The sequence below is a fragment of the Macaca fascicularis genome, chromosome 16 (assembly GCF_037993035.2).
Source record: "Macaca fascicularis isolate 582-1 chromosome 16, T2T-MFA8v1.1".
NCBI classification, from domain to species: domain Eukaryota; kingdom Metazoa; phylum Chordata; class Mammalia; order Primates; family Cercopithecidae; genus Macaca; species Macaca fascicularis.
The window spans coordinates 71,830,016-71,849,919 of record NC_088390.1 but is presented as its reverse complement, the minus strand read 5'-3'; the positions used below and the strand labels follow the sequence as shown (position 1 = coordinate 71,849,919).

The 19,904-nt window shown below is 43.6% G+C and overlaps 1 long non-coding RNA gene across 1 annotated transcript in view; it reads left to right on the top strand.

Annotated features, from left to right (window-relative positions):
* The first annotated feature begins 755 nt into the window (after window positions 1-755).
* LOC135967889 (uncharacterized) overlaps window positions 756-19,904 on the top strand; it is a 36,293-nt gene continuing 17,144 nt past the window's right edge. Inside the window, exon 1 of the long non-coding RNA XR_010582188.1 lies at window positions 756-1,089. This is a non-coding gene — a long non-coding RNA (uncharacterized lncRNA). The remainder of the gene's footprint in view (window positions 1,090-19,904) is intronic.

Below are 19,904 nucleotides of genomic sequence, written 5' to 3'. Positions count from 1 at the left end.
GCTAGATTCTGGGCCTGGGTGGGAGTGGGGGGTGTGGACCGTTGACTCCACTCTGCGACCCTGGCCCCATCAACATTGCCCTCACGTAGCCCCTGCTCGTAGCCGATTGGTGTGCTTGGGCTGAACACAGTTAGGCCTCTGTTGGGGGCCAGAGGTCTAGGGAAGAGATGAAAAAGGCAGACTATCTCTCAACAAAGCATAAAATGTCCCGCCCCCCGGCTGCTTCAACAATGAGCTGAAGGGGTCCCAGTCGGCGACTGTTGGTGGATAGAGCCCAGTGCCGCGGGCCTTGGCATATGGCATTGCCCCAGCCATGGCGTTGACCCTCTGTGCCCTGGCCACCAGTGTCTGGGCTGCCTGGATCTCCACTGCACAGAGGCCTGTCATGGCAACAGCTGGGGGAAGGGAGGGGGTGGGGAGATGCAGCTCAGCCTTGCCTGCCTGATGGGCTGAGATGGATGGGCTGCCGGCCATGTGCCTGAGGCCCTCGTCTTTGCCCCTCCCTGGGGTCTGTGGAGGGGCTCGGGGGCACAGCCTGGGGAAAAGCAGGAAGGCCTCGCTTTCTGGAGAGGCTTAGAGCTGGGACATTGGTGGGGGTGGGGGGATCCAAAACTGTAGGTGTCCCCAGCCAGAAACTCCCCTACCCACTCTACCCCCCACATCCCCCATGGAACAGAATAAGCCCAGAGACTGGCCATAGCCTGCTCAGTTTTCTTGGAAATGCCTGGAGGGGAGGACTCTGCAGAATGACTTACTTGGACCCCAGCTGAGCCAGGACCTCATCTGAGCAGATGACCTTTTCTCTCCTGACTGTCTCCCCTGGTGAGATTTTTTGACAGGTGGCCCATCTGTCCTCCAGCATCTTCATGGTCATCAACTGGGAGGAGCTGAATGGGGCGTTTGATTTGCAAATGTTAGGGGTGTTCTCTGCCCAGCTGGGAAGTGGGCCGAGTCCCAGCTGGACTGCAGCATGGTTGCATGGGGACGCGGGTATGGTGCCGTGTCACCCAAGACACAGGATGACTCCCATTTCAGAGCTGAGCCCGATGTCGAAGCCTCTGCCTTCTGCTCTCGGTCTGCAGATCTCAGGTTTGTGACTGTCAAGGCGTTTATGGTCAGTACGGAGCAGAGAGAAGACTGGATTTGCTTTCTTGGTCATTCACTGACACGGGTATAGCAGGACACATTTTTGGTACCTAAATGAGAACCTCGAAGGCTGAACTACTTAATGACACTTCCTCTACCTAACTGATAAGTAGAAGAAGGACTGTTTCTTGTGGTTGCTCTCAAGTTCAGGCTCTGGTGAAAGCCATGAGTTGACGTTGCACTAGACTTAAATTCAGTGCCGTATTGGAGGCACCAAGTTTTTCTACGGACAGGTAAAAGGCTGATACTTGCCTTTGCTTAGCTGTGGATCTGGACATAATTGCTTGGTGCCTTTCCAGATACTCTTCTCTTGGTGCTCAAGCTCTTTTCCAGTTTTGATTCTTTTGTTCATATATATAATATATATATGCATACATAGAAAAAAAAATATATATATATATTTTAAATCAAGGCCTGCAAGAAGTCAAATTCTGGTAAGCTGATCACCTCAAAATTAGAATCAACTAAAAATTAGGACATCTAGATAGGCTTGCAACCATCCAAGGGAGTCGTGTTGGAAAGGAGGTGCTGGGACTCAGTGGGAGTCTTAAGACATTGTTGGGATCTCTTTGATAGGGCACCTTAAGTGGAAATTATCAAATGGCTCTTTAAAACATGCACCCTTTTGTTTGATTAGCCTACTATAGATAACCTTTATTAAACCTGATCTGAAATTACAGCCATGGCCTGGCGCTTCTTTGATGCTGTGGCTGTTTCATTTCCTGTTTATACTATCATACACGTTGCACTAGGAGATAAAGCACTTCTGAGGGATATTAAGACATAAAAGTCCCTTGGCTATTTGCTGGCACTGTTTTGATGTTTTCTTGCTCCCTAGAAATTAGCATATCCTTTTCAAAGGCTGCCTCTGATGAGAGTAATCCTTTGCCATGATGTATTTGCTAAAAGTCATCAATGATAGTATATTGTGTAAAGAAATGACACATAAAAGGCATAATGCTAGATTATTGATAATGAGGCAACTTGTGTAACGGTTGCTTTTGGCTTTTCTAAAACATATTTTGACACCATAAATACACTGGGTTTATATTAATGAGGATTTAATGCTTCTGAGGTTTTAAAGAAACCTGCACAGAGCAACTTTTCAAAGGAAAGCGTTAGTAGGGGGCAATGTTTTTACTAATTTTACTAAGTTATGTTCTATAATATCAAAACATTTTATTGTCTTGGAAATAAGAAGTGATTGTAAGCTTTTTGCTTTTGCTTTCACAACTTGGAGCTAATGAATAAGTATTGCATGGAACCAATTTGGAGAAAGTGTTTTGCCCACACATCTAGAATTTAAAAAAAAAAAAAAAAAAGCAAGGAGAAAGGAAAAGGATATGAAAGAAAAGCAGGAAAGAATACAGAGAAAGACGTAATAGAAGAAAGCAATGAGAAAGAAAATACAGGAAGTTGACAAAGAAAGCTAAGGAAAAGCATGAAGGAGAGAAATAAAGCAGAAAAAGGAAAGAATAATGCAAAGAGAGAAGAAGGAAGGAGGGAAGGAAGGAAGGAAGGGAGGGAAGGAAGGAGGAAGAGAGACAAAGGAAAGAAGGAAGAAAGGAAAGAAGGAAGGAAGAAAAGAAGGGAGGGTTAAGGAAAAGAGGAACAAGAAAGTAGGAGGGAAAGACAGAAAAAAGAAAGAAGGATGAAAAGAGGACAGGGTGAAGAGAAGAAAGGCAAGAAAGGTAAAATTAAGAGAAAGAAGGATTAAGAGTGAAGGAAAGAAGAAAAAAGAAAAAAAGAAGAAAGGACAAAAAGAAGGAAGAAAAAACAAGGAAAAGAAAAGAAAGAGGAGGGAGGGAAGGAGAAAGAAAAGAAGGAAAGAAGAAGGAAGGGAAGGCTCCGTTGGCTGCCTGTTGATAAGGTGTTCAAGAGAAGGGCTCTGTAAAAACTCAAGTTCAAAGTACATTTAGGAAAAGCATTTTTAATTAAGCTTCTCTGAATCAATCAATAGACTGATCCTTAGTTTCAAGTTAGTTATCCTGGGAGTTTAAACTTGGAAGGAATCTTAGCTCCCATTTCTGGGTCATGCCCATTTCTAGGCAGAACTGTATCCAACTTATTCCTGTTAAGATCATTCTTGAATTTTAGTTCTTTCTGTTATGATTCAATGCTAAGGGATACTTAACCGTTCTTTCGTAATTGCTGAAAAGTATGAAAGAACAAAGCAGTATGTAACAATCTGGCCAAAGAAATTTTCTTCAAACCACTGTTTTCATGCTGATGTGACTGTCAATTAATATTAAGCCAAAATTTAAGATACCCTCAGCAGGAACATTTTCTTAGAAATCTACATATTTAAAAAAATGAAACGTTTCAAGTTTTCAGCCTTTTTTTTTTTTTTTTTTTTTTTTTTTTGGTCTGGTTCTCCGTGCATTTAACATATGTTGGCTTGCCTGTTTAAGGATTAAAATCTTCTCTTAATTACTGGCATACTGTTTTTGGATGGTGTTTTAAAATATTTTTCTCTTGGGTGTTTGATTCTAACTTGGCTATTAGAAGATCTGGGGGTAGGCTGGGCGCAGTGGCTCATGCCTGTAATCCCAGCACTTTGGGAGGCAGAGACATGCAGATGACCTGAGGATAGGAGTTCGAAACCAGCCTGGCCAACATAGTGAAGCCCGTCTATACTAAAAATACAAAAATTAGCCAGTGTGGTGGTGCGCACCTGTAGTCCCAGCTACTCAGGAGGCTGAGACAGAAGAATCACTTGAACCGGGGAGGCAGAGGTTGCAGTGAACCAATATTGTGCCACTGCACTCCAGCTTGGGCAACAGAGCAAGACTTCATCTCAAAAAACAAAAAAAGAAAGAGAGAAAAAAAATAAAAAAGAAGATCTGGGGATCTGGGGATGACAAAGAGGATTGGCAGGTGGTGTGAAGAAGAATGATACTGGGTACCATGCCTCCAGCTGCTGGAAGTTTCTAAAGACCCCGAGTGAACATATTGGTGCAAACTCAACTTCACAAATGTAAACCTAGGAAATGATCAAGGAAATTCATTGACGACAATGGGGACCAGGAAGAACTGTGCTTGTGCTTGCCATCGCCACACCGTCATTAAGCACCTCTGATACTTCTCCTCGATGAGCAAACCTGTTATATTCTTGAGCCACTCAATGACAAAAGAACGGACTCAAACTTCTCTCTGATCAAGTATTATGTCTGTAAAGAGATTTATAAAGGGAGAGGTTTTGAGCCTTGCATTATAATTTCCAGGAATTGGAAAGCTGGGGATCTGGATGTACCTGGGAAATTAGATTTGTTGGGCTGAGGGTTTGATCCACATAATGGACTCAATTCATGTTCCATTTACTGTCCTGGCAATCTCCAGAACAAAAGAGTTATGTCCTTCCCCTTTAAATGAACTCCATTCTCTCCCAAATGCCCACTTCTTAGCTTTGAGGGACATGTTTACCCAAAGGGGTTTACTTATTAGAAACTCAGATCTCATCTGGGCACCATGGTTCAGGCCTGTAATCCCAACACTTTGGGAGGCCAAGGCGGGTGGATCACTTGGAGTTCAAGACCAGCCTGGCCAACATGGTGAAACCCTGTCTTTACTATTAAAAATACAAAAATTAGCTGGGTGTGATGGTGCACCCCTGTAATCCCAGCTACTTCAGGAGGCTGAGACACGAGAATTTTTTGAACCTGGGAGGTGGAAGTTGCAGTGAGCCAAGATCACGTCACTGAATTCCAGTCTGGGTGACAGGTCAAGACTCTGTCTCAAAAAGAAAGAAATTCAAATCTTTATATTCAACTCTGTCCAGCAGCAAGATACTCACCTCTGCAGAGAATACTGGTTCCATGATGAAAATGGGCTACCATGGTGCTTCTTAACCTCACTGTGGTTGTTTATTTTATTTTTGTTTGCATTAATTTTCAGTCAATTGCAGACCAACATGCTGTTCTACTGCATAAAACTGGTGTCAGGTGTCACCAAAATGGCTCACCAAGGAAGTCAGACAGCTTCAGAAATGATCTATACACTGTTCAATGACACAAATCCACGATCATTTGGGATCATCTAAGAGGTTGTGGCAAAGTCAGATCAGTTCATGGGCCAACATCAGTTTGTGGACCACGCTTTGAGTGCCTTGGCCTAGAGGAGGCTTTCTCAACAGCTCCAATTTTTACTTCAGGTGTTGCAGGTTACTTTGTTACTCACAATACAATGGATGCATAATTCTGTCGGTGATGGACATCGTAATCATGGGAAGGAATGAAAGAGGTTATCATCTTGGTCTCTACGTTAATCAATGGATTAGGATGGATTCCAGTGTATCTCTATAAGAGTGCCAAGCCAGTCATGAATTACAAATACTGATGTATCATTGAGAGTTGTGCCAATTGTGACTTATTATAGCCCTTAAGAGCTGTGATGTTGATAGAGATAGGTATTTTTTATTTTGCCCATGAATACATTTTTAGCAAGGAAGAAGGCAAGGAGAGATGAAGTATGAGCGAGAATAATATTATTTGCATTATCACATTGAAAATGAGTAGATTCTATGTGTTATCCTAAGTCATAATATCATGTTCATCTTTGCTCATTCATCAATAATACATTCACGCCTTGCTGAAATTATCTGTGGAGTAGAGATATGGGGAAAAAATCAACACGTATTTTTTTTTAATTCATTCTTCTGAAAAATTATGGTAACCTACTTTATTCATTTTCCCTTGTAATATGATCAATTATGTTATCTGTAACTGGACTATTTCATTCCTTATAGACTTATAAAGTGCTTGGGGAATATCATGCCCAACCCCCAGAAGGCTGCCCTACTTCCATTTCTTCTTCCCCGCACTAAAAAATTAAATTGAATGCCCTATGGCATTAGAGCATGCACAATTTATGGCAGTATGTTGCGTGCTGTAAGTACCATGTTATGTTTTACAGCAGGATCCACTACCAGATTTTTTGACAGTCATTCTCTCAACCACCTATAGTCATTAGAGGAGTATTAATAGCTTGATGGCTTTTCCTTTCCCTAGTCTATTTCAAACCCACTGAAATATACCTTGGGAGAAGTTGGGAGAGACCACTGAATGGTCTTAGTACTTCTTCAACAAGGGTGCCTCCAAGAGAATACAGGTGAAGCTGGAGGCTTGCTGGGCCTCGCAGCAACGTTTCATGGATCTGTATTTAAGACACACTCACAGGGAGCTAGCTGCAGTAGGTCCTACCCTGAACATAATTGGTATTGGACTCTGAGAGAGGAGCTCATAGTAGGAGTGGAGAGAGTCCCAGATGGGCGTTCTAATGATCTGGACAACAGGTTAATATTTAACAATCTTGTGATCTTGCTTCAGGCATGACCTGACCACTTCATTCATTCCTTTTTAACCAGGGGGTTGCAGCTTCCTTCCTCTGCATACCTACTCCTCTTTCTTCCAGATACTCCACAAACTTCAGGGGTTGTTAGAAGATTATTAATGAGCTCAGGATTCATAAAGGATATAGGAGTGCTTGGATGTGAGGGCAAAGTACACTATGTACCTGACAGGCTTATTGAGAGGATGTGCTAATTAATGAACAGGGATGCTTTGAAAATGCCAAGCATGATATAATAATAATTGGCAAGCTCCTTCATGGTCTGGCTTCCTCATCTGCACAATGGGGATAATCACACTCATCTCGCAGGGGTTTGGGGAAAATCAATGTTAACTCTGTCCTGCGTTGTGCTTTTAAATTCAGGAATGATATTTAGAATGATGTGGTGCAACTGCACATCAAGTGAACCCCGTGACTCAGAATTTCCATGTACGGCTCCCCTCATTATGTAGGAAAAGCGAACATGATATTTTTATTATTATTTATTTATTTATTATTTTAAGTTCTGGGATACATGTGCAGGACATGCAGGTTTGTTACATAGGTAAATGTGTGCCATAGTGGTTTGGTGCACCCATCCACCCATCGCCTAGGTATTAAGCCTCGCATGCATTAGCTATTGATCATGATGCTCTCCCTCCCCTCACACTCCCTGACAGTCCCCTGTGTGTATTGTTCCCCTCCCTGTGTTCTTATTGTTCAGCTCCCACTTATAAGTGAGGCCATTTGGTATTTGGCTTTCTGTTCCTGTGTTAGCTTACTGAGGATAATGGCTTCCAGCTCCATCTATGTCTCTGTGAATTACACAACCTTGTTCCTTTTCATGGATGCATAGTATTCCATGGCATATACGTACCCCATTTTCTTTATCCAGTCTATAATTGATGGGCATTTGCTTGATTCCATGTCATTGCTATTGTGAATAGTGCTGCAGTGAACATACGTATGCATGTAAGAAGGTATTTTATCTTAAAAGCTGACAAAAGAGAAAAAGGAATGCCTTCCTGAAAATTTTTGTCTTTTAAAAATTTGCTCAAATTGCATGAGAATGCATGTGTTATTTTTAGCCTCTGGGGAGACAAAAAAATCGCAGAAATAGGGCCAGAGATACTGTGTATATTCCACTAACCCTCCCCTCAAAGAGCAGATGACTTAGGATTATGTTTTTCCACAAAGGACAAAAGGCCCCAAATAGCAGCCTCTTCAACTACAAAGAAGCTTCATTTACTTTTTCTCCCATGAGGAATCTGGAGTCTGGCTGTCCATGACAGATGGTGACTTTTCACTGTGTCCTCACATGGAAGGGTGGGGCTAGCCCTCTGGGCTCTTTTCAATAAGGGCACCATGGATTCTATTCATGAGGACTCCACCCTCGTGACCAGATCACCTCCCTAATACTCTCACTTTGAGGGGCATGATTTCAACATAGCAATTCTGGGGGGACACAGACATTCAGACCTTCACACCATAACAAGGGGATCCTAAGAGCAAAAAATCTGAAGACCTAGGGTAAGACCCTTGTCCTCATAGAATGGAAGTGTTACTCTAGTTCAGACCATCACATCTGCATTGCAGCCAGCAGGAAGGAGAAAAGCAGGAGGATAAGAGCATACTCCCTTCCCTTTGAGGATGTTCCCAGCATGGCACCTACAGCTTCGTGTACCTCACTGGCTAGTGCTTAGTCACTGCAAGAAAGGATGGTCAATATAATCATCAGGCCACATGCCCAGCCTGAAAGAGCTAGGGGAGGTGCCATTCCTGAGAATGTAGGCAAGAAAGGCTACTAGCAGCCTTTGCTACTGGCGAAAAGTGCAAAAACAATATTCCTGCTCATAAGAACTGGGCCTGCCATCTGCAGAGTGCAGACAGCTTTCTTTCTGCAGTCCAGGCAGATGGCTCTGAGGACTTTTGTGTGTCCCAAAGTCCTCACCCCCACATACTTGGCTGCACAGGTTGTTCTAATTTTCATTCACCCTCAAAACTTGGCTTGACCTATGAAGTGGTCTTGAAAGCTGAGCCCAAAGGAACTCTATGACTTGGCCCAATCTCTGAGTCTCTCCAGCTGAGTAAGGGCTGAAGGAGAGTCATTATTTTCCAAAGAGAACCACAATGGAGTTTAGTGAGGAAGAACTGGGTGAAAATTCTTTCATGTGTCAAGAAACCTAGAAGAAAAAGGAAGTGAGCGAACTAGAGCATGAACTGGTTGACAAGCAAGAACAGCGTTAATGTGGCCAAGACTTGAGGGGTTGCCTTGGGCCAGATGGACCAAATAGTTTTGCTCAGACCAAATCTTTAACCTTGATCTTCCACCTTGCAAATATCTGCGGTTTGTCACAAGACACACTCAGTGGAGAAGCACAGATGGTTCAACTCAACTTACCCCATCTCATGTTGGAAAATCACCTCCTAGTCTGTGCTCTTTTGATGATGGGTCTGCAGAATTATCTTTCTCTTGACTTTTCTGGCTTAGTCAGAGGACACATGGGGCTACAGGGATATAGCCCTCACATCAACTGTCACAAACTTTTATGCATAGAATTCTCTTTCTCCTAACTGATTCCATTCAAAATCTGTGGTTATGGTTGGGTGCGGTGGCTCATGCCTGTAATCCCAGCACTTTGGAAGGCCGAGGCAGGTGGATCACCTGAGGTCAGGAGTTCAAAACCAGCCTGGCTAACATGGTGAAACACTGTCTCTACTACAAATACAAAAATTATCCAGGTGTGGTGGTAGGTGCCTGTAATCCCAGCTACTCAGGAGGCTGAGGCTTGAGAAATCACTTTAACCTGGGAGGTAGAGGCTACAGTGAGCCAAGATTGCACCACTGCACTCCAGCCTGGGTGACAGAGTGAGACTCCATCTCAAAAAAAAAAAAAAAAAATCTGTGGTTCTTTGGCCTAGAAAGAGAACCCAGTTTGCTCATTTGTTTTCTTACCTCTTCCTAAGATTGTTTCCTGAGGTTCTCATGAAAAGTGGCTAAAATGTATTTGGTTCTTTGCATTATTTAGTACATTTTCTGGCCTTCAAAGAATATATGTGGATGTGAATTGATGTTTCCTATTTTGCAGTCGCACCCACCACCTCCCTCTACCTTCTTTTTACCAAAGATGAATTACCTCCCATGAAAGATGTGATAACATCTTGACTGATCTCTACTGGAAGACAATTTTTCCAAGAATATTACCCAGGGTCCCAGAGCAGGGCATGCTTCACTAGGCATCCCGGCAAAGTGGCTTCCTTCCCACCCACCTGTCCTAGCATTGTCAGTCCCTCTGTGGTGATTTTGAGACTGTTCTTTGCAAGATGGAGGCCTCAGCATCAATGAAAGTTGACTGTGGGTTGTGTGAAGTTTGGCATTATAAAAGCAAAAACCCTAAACTCTTTTAGAAAAATCCAGGCTCAAAGTCAGACTTGCAGAACAGCGGGTACAAGCTGCAAGTAACAACAAAGAAGACAAAAGAAAATGGTTTCCTTTAAGCTTTCGGAAGGCATGATAATTATGTAACCTCTCCTCCCTCTCAACCACAACTAAACAATGTTGAGCATCTTGCTTGGATAGTAGACATTTCACACTGCAAACCAACCCCCGACTGGAGTCTTCTAACCTGTTTCAAAAGTTTCCTTTCAACCTGGACCATTCAATTCTGTCTTTATTCCTCGGCTTTTATCCATGTAACTATGGCAGTGCTCTCTGGAGAAGAGAGGAAAGTCAATGATTCACCTGCCTACAAACCAGACTCGGTTAACCCGGCTTGAAAGGGAAGAGTATATTTCCCTCAGCCTCTCTTTGCCTGTCACTAACACTTTACTTCTCTCCTAAAGAAAACATGCCAGGATTTTGCAGCACAGAGGGAACAACCTGGGACCCATTTGATAAAAGAACATTCCCAAGGGTCTCGGATGTTTTAGGAAGCATGCTTTTCAGAACAATGTGGAAAATGAGGCCACATCAATTTTCTGGGTGGCTGAAAACTTCACAGCCATATTTTGGCATCTTGATGGACAAACACGTCCTACAGTTGCTGGCTGGGCCTAGCTAAAGTAAATTCAATGTCTGTTGCGTCTTTTTTTTTTTTTTTTTTTTTTTGAGACAGAGTTTCACTGTTGTTGCCCAGGCTGGAGTTCCATGGCCCGATCTGGGCTCCCTGCAACCTCCGCCTCCCGGGTTCAAGTGATTGTCCTGCCTCAGCCTCCCTAGTAGTTGAGATTATAGGTGTGTGCCACCACACCCAGCTAATTTTTTGGATTTTTAGGAGAGACAGGGTTTCACCATGTTGGCCAGGCTGCTCTCGAACTCCTGACCCCAGGTGATCCACCCACCTTGGCCTCCCAAACTATTGGGATTACAGGCATGAGCCACCATGCCTGGCCTGGTCTGCTGTGTCTTTTAAGCAAGTGAAGCCTCTTAGGAATTGTATCACACAGTGGTTAAGGATGTGGGTTCTAAATTCAGATGGCCTGGGTTCAACTTCTAGCACTAGCATTCTCTAACCACTTGACTTTGGAAGCCTCAGTTTCCTCATCTGTAGAAAGGGATGATAATAGTACTTACTTTACAGTTTTGTGGAAATATGTAAAGTACTTCCCACAGAGCCTGGCCTGATGGATCCACACAATTAGGATGGGATACAGGCGGGTTAGATTTGGTTTGGTGTCCTTGCGGGTGGGGGTTATGCAGACTTGGTGACCTCCTCCCCTTTTAATTCTAAGACCTCCCTTTCTAAGATGTCCGATTGGGAGGTAACAAGTCTTCCTGTCAACTTTTTTGTTTTGTACTCAGCATTGTAATTTTTTTTTTTTTAAGAGGCAGCTAAACTTTTCTTAGAGGGAAATCTTTACAGCCCTTCTTTTATTTATTTATTTATTTATTTATTTATTTATTTATTTATTACATTATTTTGAGACAAGGCACCCAGGCTGTAGTGCAGTGGCGCAATCATGGCTTACTGTAGTCTCGACTTCCTGGGCTCAAGCGATTTCTCCCATCTCAGCCTCCCAAGTAGCTGGGACTACAGGTCCATGCCACCATGCCTGACTGACTTTTATATTTTTTGTAGAGACAGGGTTTTGCCATGTCTTGAACTCCTGGCCTCAAGCAATCCCTCTGCCTTGCCCTCTGAAAGTGCTGGTTCTGCAGGTGTGAGTCACCATGCCCAGCCCCTTACAACCATTCTAAAGCCTCCTTGTCAGGCTGGTGTAAAGCTCTTGACCATCATTTGAGCAGCACACGACTGAGCTCCTGATCCAGCCCCTTCCCTCCACTCTCTTCTCTCCAGATCCATAGTAAATGCCCTCTCTCCCCACCCCTCACCTCTACTTCCTTGTCCTCTGTTAAGTCGCATCCTTGTTCTGGTTGCACAGCACTCCCATGAGGAGCTTCTGAATGCTCATTCTTCCCATGAGCCTGCTGGGATCGATCCCTGCTTTTCCTTCTCTACAGTTGGAACTTCCTTTGCCACCTGTCTGCCTCACACCGTCTTGGTTCTTTGTTTATATTTTACTCAGAATTGCTGCTTGTGTTTCTATCTCAGATTGTGAAGTCCTGAAGAGCAGGACATTGGCTCTGTAATTTTCTAGATTAACCTTTGAAGATGGGCATCATCATCAGAGATGTTGTGGCCTGAAGGGATGCTTTCCTTTTGATGAGCGAAAATGAAAAGTCCTTCAGGCGTGGCCCAGCAGGGGTTTGCATGCTCTGGGTTGCTCTGTCCTAAACAGCCATCACTCCTGCTCTTGTTACTTCACTCCCTTGTTTCTTCCAAATCACACACCCTGAAGCTTGAGCACCCTGAATCCACCTGGCCCTCTGACTTATTTACATGGACCCATTTCCTAGAGCAAATACCTGTTTCAGATCCAGCTTAATTCTCATTATTCAGCAGGTTCACCAGCTGGACTATATAAAGAGCCACTCTATCCCTCATCCTGGGCTCTGAAGTTCAGCCTTCCCAGATTTCCCTCAGTAAGCCAAGAGGTTGATTGGCTGTCTAGGGAAGGTGGGTTTAATGACAGTTTTATAGGAGCACAGCCAAGCAGGGAACATCACACCAAATGTGGGTTGATACTTCTCCTGCCCCTTTGCCTGTGGCACAGATGCTGTGGCAGCTCCAAGTCTTGCTCACTCTTTTAATTTTTTAGACAGGACCTCACTCTGTCACCCAGGCTGGAGTGCAGTGGCACCATCATAGCTCCCTGCAGCCTTGACTTCCTGGGCTCAAGCAATCCTCCCACCTCAGTCTCCCAAATAGCTGGGACTACAGGTTTGTGCCACCATGCCTGGCTAATTTTTTTATTTTTGCAGAGATGGGGTCTCACTATGTTGCCCAGGCTGGTCTCAAACTCCTAGGCTCAGATGATCCTCCTGCCTTGCCCTCACAAAGTGCAAAGATTACAGGCATGAGCCACTGTGCCCAGCCTTTCTCACAATTCTTCACCTGGCCTTTGTGTTGGAGTGAGAGGGCAGCCTTTCCACCCCTTGATTTTGGGCTCGGCTGCATCACCTACTTTGGTCAATGCGACGTTAGTGGATGCGACGTAAGCAAAGACTAAAAATGAGCTTGTGTGGCTGGGCTTGCCCTCTTGTGCCTCTTCTCTTGCCATGAGAAGAATGGCCCCTGGCTGGCTGCTGACCTTTCACACAGACTCCAGAATGGATACACATGGAGCAGACTCAAGTCCAACTCACAGCAAGAAGACAAACTCAGCTGGATGGCAGCTCGAAGCAGAGCACTCTTGGCCTGTCAGCCTCGATTAGCCAAAGCACAGCTCCCACAGAGATAGGAGAATAAAGATAAATGATTCCTGTCTTCAGCCACTGAGTTGTGGGGTAGTTTGTTATGCAGCATTTTCGTGGCAAGAGCTAGCTGGGGCAGATGGCAGATAGGTGTTCTCTTGAATGTCAACTCTGTTCAATTGGTAGTGATTGAGCAGAGTGATCCACTGAGTGGAAAAGGATTGTGACAAATTTGGGCTGAGTATGAAAGAACTCCAGGACTGATTAGTCACATCTGCTGTAGGAGTCATGGCATGTAGGAGTCACATCTGATGTAGGAGTCACATCTGCTGTAGGAGTGTAGCCATTATTCTGCATCTAAAGCCTCTCTAGATGACTTATCTTGGGGTTGAGTGTGGCTCACTGAACAGTACTAATAAACACAGGAGTAGATAACACATCCTCTGGGGTTTGCATATTTATTCATATCTCAGGCTGTCACCAGTATGCAAGGTACCACTAGCACATGCTGCTTCTTAGAAAAGTGCACTGCTGTAAAGATGCACGCACAGGGTTGCCAACTTGGTGAGCAGTTAATATTTGGGGGGAGGGGTTCATGGGGGGTGCTTCTTCTTCCAAACAGATGTATCACTTTCTGGGGTACACGGCTTGATAAGTGTAGCACAGACTGCATTTCAGTCCCTGATTGCTCCCTTGGCTAAGCATTTTTGTGCAGTGCACAAACTGTACCACTGTACATGGCAGGCCTACCAGCACAAGTTGGGATGAAAGTTTGTTTGTTTGTTTAGGAAAAGAAGAACCAAGATGAAAGGAGAAAAGCCTGCCCTTCTCTGATGTCAGTCCCATCCACCTCCTTGGCTTTGGAGTTTTGAGTGAGTGACTTTAGCACTATCTGATCTTGGGTTCCAGGCCCAAAGTGCTTGTGCATTCTGGGAAGTTGGAAGAATGGTTGAATTAAAGGTGGGGATGTCTACTACTGAACAGGCATGTTCTATTATTCCAAAAGAGGAAACAGTCTGTCCCACTGAATCTCTACGCCTGGAAATGTTGGAAAGTGCTAAGCTGAGAACAAATTCCCTAAAATCTTTTACCTACTTCTGCTTGTCAGGGACCTTGGAAAAGCAAACGCTGTAGTGTAAAAGTATCCTCTTCTGCAAGGTAACCGAAAACCCGCGTAAAGGCTGACCTCGGAATTAGATTTCTTGAGCTTGAAGAGCCAAATAAAAAGGAGTCACATCTGGTTCCATTTTTCTTGTGAAATCATCTCACACTGACCAAGTAGGTCCTTTCCTGAGTATATAAATACAGAAGACACACACATGGTTGTTATCAAACAGTATTGTGCAAAATTAAGTTGGCTACTTTATGGTGAAACGGAGAAGAATGGCAGGCATTTCAAACGCATGAGTTTCTCTTCATTGGGTCTGGAAGCAATCACTCATGAAGACAGCTACTTTATCTCCTAGAGTGAGGACCATTCTAGAAAGGACATCATGTTGGGTTAAAACCAGTGACATGGTCAGCCCTGCAATGAATCAGAGTACACAGAGCCCTGATTGCCCATTGACTTGGGGGAAGATGTGGCTGTGTTAATGCCAGAAATCACCTCCACCCCATGTCCCAAGCTGGTCTTTTGGACAAGGTCTCTAATGTGGTGACCATATGTGAACTCAAGGCCAAAGGGAATGGACTTACTGGGATTTTTCAATTATCTTTTGGTCTCAGAGACTCACTGCATTGTTGCTACCTGACTCTCATCCCCAGACTGTTCCTGGGGAATGTACAACAGATGAGAAGCAGAAATCAAGGAAACACCCCAAGCCTTAGCTGTGGCAAGCCTTGAAATTGCTCCATAGTAAGCCAGATGGAGGGAATGTTGAAGGGGGCAGGGATATTCCTAGCTGGGCCTTTGGTTGAGCCTATCCTCATCCAGTGGCTATTCCAAAGGAACATGAATTCCCCTCCAGATGAACTGTCCCATAGGACCTGTGTGAACAGAAGGATGGTGGTGAGAGGTGGAGGAAGAAGTGAGATCATGAATTGTGAAGCAATAAAAACTTATGAGGCTGGGAGAGGGAGAGGAGCCATGAGATTGTTTCCCCTATCCCCCTGCCTTGGAATTCCCAGATGCTCTCATTTTTATAGGCTGGGTTGAAGGATAAGAAGCTTGCACGAAATTAGGACCCATGAATGGTACATAAGTAGGCCAAAAAGGAAGAGCACTGTGAATGTCCCAGGGATAGAAGCAGGGTCCTTGTCCGGAATTCATTCTTTTCTTTAACTTCGGTGTGTCCAAACTTACTATACTGCTGAGTATAGCACAAACTGCCCAACCCAACTCTCCATGCAATCAAAACGGTCTCAAGCTCTTGACAATTGTCTCCTGACGCACAATTCAATGAAGATTGCAGCTGTGGATGCCAGCAGTCTCTTGTAGTATATGGAATCAACATTTGAAATCAGTTCCTGGAAAGGTACTTCTGGTCTGTATCTTTTCTTTGTAACATTCAAAGGAACTGTGTCTAACAGGGAAAAGAATTGGAGAATAGGGTCTTTTCTTCTGTCTCTGCCCAGAGGATTAAGATGACCAAAAGGGTCCTTCCTTTAAATGGAAAGTGAGAAATAGAAAGATGTCTTATATAAGCCCTGGGGAAATCGTAATGTGGTCCACTCCTTCGTAACTGGGATGTGGGAAATGTGGGAAATTTTGATTCATTATAGTTCAGACTTCTCTTGAAGGGTCCTGGTGGGGCACCTGAAAGAGGAAACCTGTTTTATGGAACGGAGTTTTCCATTTTCAAGGGAAAGTTGTAGGTGTGGTCATAGGAACAGCATGGGGTTTTTAAGGCAATGTGATGTGAACTTGAAACGTGATAGTGCGGTTCTCTTAGCAATCTGGGTTGGGGTGGTTTGAAAGTCAGTGTCCAAGGAGCCTGTAGAGAGTTGTGCAATCAGCTTTCGTCGCCAGTGTTCCACAGATAAATGTCACTCAGCCTAGAAGTCCTAGACTCACTCAGCAAGTATTCCCTGCAATGGGCCAAGAGCATGAGTCTAGGACTGGTCCTTCTTGAGACCAGTAAGGGCACTCCCCTTCCACATCTTCTTAGGGACAGCCTTGAGATTCTCAGCATTTGTGTTTGCCCATCTGAAAAACTGGAAATGACAACCCAGCTTATGCTTTTTCTGAGTGTGAATTTATTAACACTCAAATGTTTTATTAACACGCAAATGTTTGCTAGTTGTCAACAGCTTGCAGCCTTCTTCAGCCCTGAATGCCCTCTGCAGGGCCACTGGCACCCCACAGATACTAAACGAAAGAAAAGGAATATGCAGAGACCCGGGGTGGTGGCTCACGCCTGTAATTCCAGCACTTTGGGAGGCTGAGGCGGGTGAATCACTTGAGGTCAGGAGTTGAGACCAGCCTGGGCAACACAGTGAAACCCCGTCTCTACTAAAAATACAAAAAAAATTAGGCATGGTGGTATGGGCCTGTCGTCCCAGCTACTTGGGAGGCTTAGGCGGGAGAATAGCTTGAACCCTGGAGGCAGAGATTGTAGTGAGCCGAGATCATGCCACTGCACTCCAGCCTGGGTGACAAAGACAGACTCTGGAAAGAAAAGAAGAAAAGAAAAGAGAGGAGAAGAGAAGAGAAAAGAAAAGAGAGAGGGAGTGAGGAAAGAAAGAAGAAAGAAAGAAACGAAAGAAGAAAGGAGGGTGAAAAAGAAAGAAAGAAAGAAAGAAAGAAAGAAAGAAAGAAAGAAAGAAAGAAAGAAAGAAAGAAAGAAAGAAAGAAAGAAAAAGAAAGAAAGGAAAGAAAGAAAGAGAGAGAGAGAAAGAAAGGAAGGAAGGAAGGAAGGAGGGAAAAAGAAAGAGAGAGAGAAGGAAAGAAAGAAAGAGAAGAAAGAAAGAAAGAAAGAAAAGAAAGAAAGAAAAGAAGAAAGAAAGAGAAAGAAAGAAAAAGAAAGAAAGAGAAAGAGAAAGAAAGAAAGAAAGAAAGAAAGAAAGAAAGAAAGAAAGAAAGAAAGAGAAAGGAAGGAAGGAAGGAAGGAAGGAAGGAAGGAAGGAAGGAAGGAAGGAAGGAAGGAAGAGGCAGAGAAGGATGGACAGGGGCAGGGTCTGGCAAGAGGGTCTACACTGTGGCGTGGGAAAGGCAGTGTCTAGTAGACATGCTGAGCGCCAGCCCTTAACCAGGACCAGGCCAATGTTCCAAGCCTCAGCAGTGGCTGCTGTCCTTGCCCTTCCTCCCCTGGCACTTATACCCATGAGGAGTGACCGGGGGCTTCCAGGACTACCTCTAGCCCCAGGAAAGCAGGGAGCTCTATCTGACAAGCTTCCCAACTGCCCTGAGAGTTTGAAGCTACTCCAAGAATGAGAGGAAATAAAGTCTGGAAAACCTCAGCAAGAAAATGGCCAGGTTATTCCACCTCATTTCTTCAGCCTTTTCTTGGCATGAATTATCGAGAAAACTAACTGGGTGGAACTGCAGGTGTCTAAGAAGAACTTTGATTTTTCTAAACATTTACAATTCTCTTTTATGTATGCAGTCAGAAAATGGGCGAGGAAATTGAAAATGTAAATCTTTCAGCAAACGTGTTTGTCAGGCAGATGCCAGACTCCCTTCAGAGGAGCAAATTATCATGAAAGAAGCCCAGAGATGAAAAACGATAGAGAGAATTTCCAGAGAACACTGGCTTCTCTGAACCGGAAGTGGAGCCTCAGCAGGAAGGGGCAGGGCTTTCCCTGAGAGCCAATGGGATGCCTGGCATGGTCGGGGCAAAGATGGCGGGCTCCTGTGGGAAGGGCGCCGGTCCTCATCCTCCAAGCCTCTCCTTAGCCGAGAAATAGTCTGTTATTGTAGCACGATGTGGGAGAATTGTATCTGGTTCTTCTGACTCTCCAGTTTTTAAAATGGTGCCCTGAAACATACCATCTTTCCTTTAGGGGTGTCACCATCATGAATTGAACCTTCCCTAGAATCTCTTGGGAAGATAAGGTAACACTCTGAGGTTGACCAAATTTGCCTTTATCTCTCTTTCCTTCTTTGCTACTCCTGCCTTCTTCCCATTAATGAAACTACTCATGCCAGCTGTGATGGCTCACACCTTTAATCCCAGCACTTTGAGAGGCCGAGTTGGGAGGACTGCCATTCAAGACCAGCCTGGGCAACATAGCAAGACCCTATCTCTACAAAAAAATAAAAACGTTAGCCAGGCAGGGTGGCACATGAATGTGGTCCCAGCTACTCTGAAAGCTGAGGCGGGAAAATCCTTGGACCCAGGATTTTGAAGCTTCACACCATTGTACTCCAGCCTGGGCAACAGAATGAGAACTTACAAAAAAAAAAAAGAGAGAGAGAGAGAGAAAAAAGAGAAAGGAATAAAGGAAGAAAGAGAGAAAGAGAAGAAAGAAAAGGAAAGAGAGAGAGAAAGGGAGGGAGGGAGGGAAGGATAGAGAAAGAAAAGAGAGAGAGGAAGGGAAAGAGAAAGAAAACAAGGAAAGAGAGAGAAAAAGAAAAGATAAACACCTTGCACAAAAATAATAATCAAATAGAACATATCAATGGAATATCAAACGCTAAGAATAAATTTAATAAGAATTGTGCAGAACTTACATGAAGAAAATGCTTCTAACATAAAGAGAAAACTAAATGGAGAGATATCCTTTGTTTTTGGATAGGCACATACGGTATTGTTAAGAAGTCCTTTCACTCTCAACTATTCTGAAAATTCGACCCAACATTAATCAAAACCTCAACAAGTGTTTTGGGTACTTGATAAAAATAATTCTAAAATTAATCTGGAAGAATATAAAGGTGAGAATAAACAGGAAATCCTTAGAAGGAAAACAAGGAAAAAGCCACCCCCACCCCGATAATAAAACATGCTATTCAATTGCAGTTATTTTAATAGTGTCACTGAGAAAGAAAAAGACAAAGTAGTGGAACAGATTAGAGGTTCCAGAAATATCAACATGTAAATCTCAGAATTCAGTCTACGATAAAGGATATTTTCAAACAAGCAAGGGAAAAGATAATTTATTGAACACTATTGGAACAACTGGCTAGCCATTTGGGGGGAAGGTGCCATCATCCCCCCCAATAAATTCCAGATGCTTTAGATGTAAAAAATAAAGCCGTAAAAGTACTCAAAGAAAGCACTGATGAATACTTGTATAATCTTTGGACGGAAACGTGTAGGCATGGCACAAATGCCATAAGCCAAAAGAGAAAGATTAGAACATGTGGCAACATAAAAATTAAAAACTTCTGTACGACAAACACTGAAAACAAAGTAAAAAATAAAACACAACTAGAAAAATGTTTAGGACGCATGTCAGAAGGTTAATATCCCTAATACAGAAAAATTTCTTACTAGTAAGCCAAATAACCCAATAAGACTCTAAATGATACTTCATTGTTAATAAAATGATTTCCAACTTGAGTTGTCAGACAAAACATTTGAGATAGACTAACAAAATTATTGTTTATCTAAAACTCTAATTGGGCATATTGTATTTTTATTTGCGGAAGGTGGCAACGCTATTTCCTACACTTGTTCTCATTTCGCTCTGCAGTAACTCAATGAGATAGGGAAAGAGGTTAATTAACCTCTCCATCAGCAGTTTCCTCATCTGTCAAATACAGTGTGAGAATTAGATTGGGTAACAGAGGTACTGCACC